This window comes from Equus caballus, chromosome X (genome assembly GCF_041296265.1).
Source record: "Equus caballus isolate H_3958 breed thoroughbred chromosome X, TB-T2T, whole genome shotgun sequence".
NCBI lineage: Eukaryota > Metazoa > Chordata > Mammalia > Perissodactyla > Equidae > Equus > Equus caballus.
The window spans coordinates 34,972,118-34,979,209 of record NC_091715.1 but is presented as its reverse complement, the minus strand read 5'-3'; the positions used below and the strand labels follow the sequence as shown (position 1 = coordinate 34,979,209).

Below are 7,092 nucleotides of genomic sequence, written 5' to 3'. Positions count from 1 at the left end.
ATGTTAACTAGACTTATTGTGGTGATTATTTCACAGTATACACATATATTGAATCATTACATTGTACACCTGAAACTAATATTTTATTTGTTAGATATACCTAAATAAACAAAATTAGTTTTTAGAAAACTTGACTAGACACATCAGTAGCTGCACACTACTGGAGAGACAGACACTATATAGTTAGTCCAGGCAAGTCACTAAATAAATAAACAAAAAAATCCCCCAAAATAACAAAAACAAACCCAGGGGAGAGGGGAATCAGAATCCAGAGTCACTGCAATATATTATCAAAAATGTCCAGTTGTCAGCAAAAATTTATGAGAAATGCAAAAAACAAAAGCAAAAACAGGACAGTGTGACTCATACACAAGAAAAAAAGGCAGGCAATAGAAACTGTCTCTGAAAGACCCTAGGTGATGGACTTATCAGACAAAGACTTCAAAGCAGATATTATAAATGTGTTCAAATAATTAAAGGAAACCATGTTTAAAGAATTAAAGGAAAATATGACAATAATTACTAATCAAATATAGAATATCAATAAAGAAATAAAAATTATTTTAAAAGGGCCGTTTTGAAATTCTGGAATTAAAATGTAAAATAACTGAAATGATAAATTCACTAGAGGAGCTCAGCAACAGATTTAAGCTGGCAGAAGAAAGAATCAGCAAACTTGAAGATAAATCAATAGAAATTGTTCAATCCAAAGAAAAGAAAGAAAACATAATGAAGAACTATAAGCAGAGCCTGAAAGATCCATGAGACACCATTAAATGTGCCAACATACGCATACTTGGAGTCTGAGAAGGAGAAAGGAGGGAGAAAAGGGCAGAAAAAAAATTTGAAGACATAATGGCCAAAAACTTTCCAAAATTGATCAAAAATATTAATCTATACATCCAAGAAGCTCAATGAACTCCAAGCAGAAAAAACAAAGAAATCCACACTGAGATACATCATAGTCAAAGCATTGAAAAGCAAAGAAAAAGAGGAAATCTTGAAAGTAGTAAGAGAAAAACAATTCATCACATACGACAGGGAGGAGCACTCAATAGTTTTAACAGCTGATTTATCATCATAAATGGTGGAGGCCCAGAAAGCAGTGGGATGATATATTCAAAGTACTGATAGAAAAATTACTGTCCACGAACAATCCCCTGTTCAGCAAAACTATATTTCAAAGATGAAGGCAAAATAAAGACATTCCCAGACAAACATGACCTGCATTACCAAGAATACCAAAGGAAGTTCTTCAGGCTGAAAGGAAATGGCACTAGACAATAATTCAAATCCACACAAAGAAATAAAGAGCATGAGCAAAGGTAATTATATAAATAAAAGAGTTAGGATAAAGACAGTTTTTCTCTTTTTTTCTCTTAACTTATTTAAAAGACAATTGCATAAAAGAATAATTATAAAACTATATTTTTGGGAACATAATATAGAAAGAATTGATATACGACAATAATATCACAAAGGAGGGGGGATGGAATAGAGCTATATTGGAGCAAAGTTTCTACATTTTGCTGGCATTAAGTTAGCATTATCTGAAATATATTGTTTTTAGTTAAGTGCATACTGTAATATCTCCAGATGAACCACTAAGAAAATCATTCCAAAAAATATAATTAAAAACAAAGGAATTAAAACGGTACACCAGAAAAAAATCATTTAACACCAGGAAGGTAGTAAAGGAGGAAAGGAGAAACAAAAAGACATGAGATAGAAAACAAATAAAAATTAGAAAATATAATACAAATACATCAATACCTACATTAAAAAGAAATGATTTTGCATACTTTGGTAGCACATACACAAAAGCGTCAATGAGACAGAGAAGATTAGAATGGCCCTTGTGCAAAGATGATATGCAAAATCATGAAATGTTCCATTTTTTTTGAGCAAAAAAAGCCAATCCCAAAGGGATTGCTTGTGCAATATATAAGCATAATGCATGCTTCCATTTATATAACATTTTCGAAATGACAAAGTTTTTGAAATAGAGGTCAGATTAGTGGTTGCCAAGGGTCAGGGAGGGGCGAGGGTGGTGGTGGCGGGGAAGTGGGAGTGGTTATAAAAGGGCAACATGAGGGATCCCTGTGGTGTTGAAGCTGTTCAGCACCCTGACTGTGGTGGTAGATACACTAACATATGCAGGTGATAAAATTGTGTAGGATTTAATAAACTCACTGCCCCAGCCCTATCCAACACACAAATGAGTACAAATAAAACTAGAGAAATCTGAATAAGAGCTATGGATCTTATCAATGTCAATATCCAAGTTGTAATATTATACTGTAGTTTTGCAAATGTTACCATTGGAGAAAACTAAGCAAGGTGTACACTTTGTACTATTTCTGTACTATTCTTAGACTTACATGGAAATCTACAATTTGTACTATTTCTTAGACTTACATGGAAATCTACAATTATCTCAATTAAAATTTCAAATAAAAAAGTGAAAACATTAAACAGTCAAAAAGCAGACATTGTTAGACTGGATATAAAATAAGATCCAACTATATGCTGTATCTAAGAGACACATTTAGATTCAGAGATACAAATAGGTTGAAAGTAGAAGTATGAGAAAATAGACCATGCAAATAGTAACTATAAGAGAGATAAAGTTGCTATACTAGTAACAGACAAAATAGACTTTATGACAAACAATGTTACTACAAAGAAGGACATTTTATAATTATAAAGTATCATTCCAGTTACAAGATAAATAAGTCTTGGAGATATAATGTACAGCATGGTGACTATTAAAAAAACAAATAATTCTTTAAATTTTAATAAATAAATAAAATATCATTAATCAGGAAGATATAACAATTATATACATGCCTAACAACAGAACTCCAAAATACATGAAGCAGAAACTGACAGAACTGAAGGGAGAAATAAACAATTCAACAACAATAGTTCAAGACTTCTATAGCCCACTCTCAATAATGGACAGAACAAATAGACATAAAATAGCAAAGATATAGAAGAATTGGACAACACTATCAACCAACTCGACCTAACTGACGTTAATAGAACACTCCACACAACAACAGCAGAATATATATTCTTTTCAAGTTCACATGGAACATTCTTGAGGATAGACCATATGCTAGGCTATAAAACAAGACTCAATAAATTTAAAAGGATTAAAATCATACAAAGTATGTCTTCCAATTACAATGAAATCAAATTATAGATCAACAAAAGAAAATTTGAGAAATCAATAAATATTTTGAAATTAAATGACACACTTGTAGATAATCAATGTGCCACAGAAGAACTTGCAACAAAATTAAAAAATGTTTTGAACTGAATGAAAATAAAAATAATATATCAAACTTTATGAGATAGATAGAACACTATTTCAGGAGATATTTATAACTTCAAATGTCCATACTTAAAAAAAGAAAGATTTCAAATTAATAACTTAAGCTTCTACCTTAATAAATGAAAAAAAAAAAAAGAGAAAACCAAACCCAAAGCAAGAGGAAGGAAGAAATAACAAAGATCACAATGGAAATCAATGAAATAGAAAACAGAAAACAGAGAAAATGAATGATTCCAAAAATTAGTTCTTTGCAATAATCAACAAAGTTGACAAGAATTTAGCTAGACTGACCAAGAAAAAGAAAGAGAAGACACAAATTACCAAATTCAAAAATGAAGGAGGAGATATCATTATTGGCCTTACAGAAATTTAAAGGATTAAATGGCAATACCATGAACAACTGTATGCCAGCACATCCAACAACTTAGACGAAACGGACAAATTCCTAGAAAGACACAAGTTATCTAAACTGACACAAGAAGAAATAAAAAGTACGACCAAAGCTGTAACAAGGAAATTGAATTAGTAATTAAAAATCTTTCCACAAAGAAAAGTCCAGGCCAAGATGGCATCATTGATTAATTCAATCAAATATTTAAGGAAGTTAAACCAATCCTTCACAAATTCTTGAAGTGAATAGAGGAGGAGGAAACAATTCCCGACTCATTTTATGAGGCCAGTATTACTCTGATACCAATACCAGACAAAGACATGACATGAAAAGAAAACTACAGACAAATATCCTTCATGAATATAAATGCAAAAAATCCTTATACAAAATTTAAGTAAGGTAAATCCAGAAACATGTAAACAAATTACACACCACGCGGGCCGTCCCCACAGCCGAGTGGTTAAAGTTTTGCACTCTGCACTTTGGCGGCCCGGGTTCACAGGTTCGGATCCCAGGCGCAGACCTACTCCACTCATCGGCCATGCCGTGGAGGTATCCCACATACAAAGTAGAGGGAGATTGGCACAGACATTAGCTCAGGGCTAATCTTCCTCAAGCAAAAAAAAAAAGAGAAAAGTTGGCAATGGATGTTAGCTCAGGGTAAATCTTCCTCACCGAAAAAAAAAAATTACACACCAGAACTAAGTGATTATTTTTATCCCAGTAATGAAAGGGTAGTTTAACATGTGAAAATCAATTAACGTAATATACTATATTAATAGGATTAGGGACAAAAAGTACATCATCATCTCAATAAATTCAGAAAAAGTATTTGACAATATCCAATACTTATTCATTACAAAAACTCTCAATAGAGTAAGAATATCATTTACGAAAAACATACAGATAAAATCATACTTAACTGTGAAATACTGAATGCTTTCTCTCCAGGACAAGGGAATAAGGCAAGGATGTTCACTCGCACCAGTTTTACTCAACATTGTCCTGGAGGTTCTAGCTGGTGCAATCAGGCAAAAAAAAACAAAAAACAAGATGCATCCAGATTTGAAATGAAGAAGCAAAACTATCTCTATTTCCAGTTCTCTTTGAGTTTATCCTACTTGGAATTCTTTAAGTTTCTTGAATGTGTAGATTGATTTTTCTCATTATTCCTTCAAATATTCTTTCTGCCCCTTTCTCTTTCTCCTCTCCTTCTGGGACTCCCATTATGTGTACACAGGTCTCTGAGGCTCTCAAATGTCTTCATTCTTTTATCTTTCTCTTCCTCAGACTGTCTAATTTCAATTGACTGACCTATCTTCAAATTTTCTGACTTTTTTTTCTGTCTGCTTAAACCAGTTGTTGAGTCCCTCTAGTGAATTTTTCATTTCAGTTATTGTACTTTTCGACTCCAGAATTTCTATTTGGTTCCTTTTTATAATTTCTCTCTCTTTACTGATATTCTCCATATGGTGAAATACTATTCTCATACTTTCTTTTAGTTCTTTAGACATGGTTTCCTTTAGCTCTTTGAACATATTTAAAATACCTTTTTTAAAGTTTTTATCCAGAAAGTCCAACATTTAGGGTTCTTCAGAGACAGTTTCTATTGATTGTGGGGCTTTTTCCCTTCCATATGGGCCATACTTTGTTGTTTCTTCACATGCCTTATAATTTTTTTGTTGAAATCTGGATGTTTTGAACATTTTAATGTGGCAACTCTGGAAATCAGATTCTTCCTCGTCCCAAGAGTTTGTTGATGTTGCTACTTGTTGTTTGTTTGTTTAACAACTTTTCTGATCTAATTCTGTAAAGTCTCTATTCTTTTTCATGTTTGTCCACTAAGTCTCTATGTTAGTGTGGTGGTCAGTCAATGATTAGACAGAAATTTTCTTAAATTCCTGGAACAAAAAAATCTCCCAATCTTTGCAGAGAGGCTCTGCAAGCACACCTTCAACGTTCAACCAGGCTATTTACAACTCTGCCTTAGCCTTCACTTCTTGCCTGTACAGAGCTTCAAGGTCAGCCAGAGGTGAGAGCTTAGGGCCTTCTCAGGTCTTTCCTGAGCATGCACACAGACCTAGGCATGCATGAGGCCTTCTAGATTCCCAGGAATATGTCACAGTTTCTCAAAGCTCTTATTCTCCTACACATCTCAGCCTTTCCTCCCAAACTTTTTGGTTAGTCTATTGTTTGCCCCAATTGTTATCCATTGCTTCAGGCAGCAATGACTAAAGTATTTGCTTGTAAATGTTTCAACAAGTGTCCCCCAGGTAGTGACAATAGGACTGGGTAAGTTTGGAGTTAGGCGAGATAAAGACATGCCTTTTGAACAGATCTTCCAGAAAGCCAGCAGATGGATCAAATAAAGACAACTCTTTGCAAATGAGGTCCTTCCCCTCCCTCCAGTACTGGTACTGGGAATGCAGGCTGTTATTTTCAAGGCTATGACTGAGCTGGGGATTGGTAAATGAAACTAGGGTAAGTTAAAATGCCACAAAACTCTTGGCAATATTCAACCATTTTTTTTGAATAAGTTCTCCCTGGGTTGCTGCAAGCTTTTAGTTAGTTTCCAGAGTTCTGAAAAAGTTGATTCTGACAGTTTTTGCTACATTTTTTAATGCTTTTATGCAGGGGAAAACTTTTGGAATTCCTCACTTCTCCATTTTCACTGATGTCACTGTCTACTCTCATATGACATAATCCAATATATATAAAATACCAAGGAATCCACTAAAAACTTATTAGCACTAATAAATGAGATCAACGAGATTGCATGATACAAGATTAATACACGAAAATCTATTGCATTTCTAGGTACTAATAACAAATCATTGGAAAATGAAATTAAGAAACAATTCCATTCATAATAGCATCAAAAAGAATACAATACTTAGGAATAAATGCAAGAAGAGAAATTTGTGGTTTGTACACTAAAAACTATAAAACATTGTGGCAAAAAATTAAAGAAAATATGAATAGAGAGGCATTCCATGTTCACAGATTGGAAGACTCAATGTCAAAAAGAAAGTAATTCTCCCCAAATTGATCTATAGATTCAGTGCAGTCCCTATCAAAATCTCAGCTGCTTTTCTTGCAGAAATTGAGAGGTTGATCCTAAAATTTATATGAAAATGCAAGGGACCCAGAATAGCCAAAGTAATCTCGAAAAAGAAGAACAAAGTCAGAGGATTTATGCTTCCTGATTTCAAAAATTACCACAAAATTACAGCAATGAAGACAGTATGGTACTGGCATAAAGATAGACATATAGATCAACAAAACAGAATTTACAGTCTAGAAACAAGCTCTTACATTTATGGTCAATGGATTTTTTACAAAGGTATCAATGTGATTTGAT

The 7,092-nt window shown here is 33.3% G+C and overlaps 1 non-coding gene across 1 annotated transcript; it reads left to right on the top strand.

The window, feature by feature from the left end:
* The first annotated feature begins 1,798 nt into the window (after positions 1-1,798).
* On the top strand, positions 1,799-1,901 carry LOC111771681 (U6 spliceosomal RNA). The gene has a single exon (XR_002805609.2). It is a non-coding gene; the product is annotated as a U6 spliceosomal RNA (small nuclear RNA).
* The last annotated feature ends 5,191 nt before the right edge of the window (positions 1,902-7,092 follow it).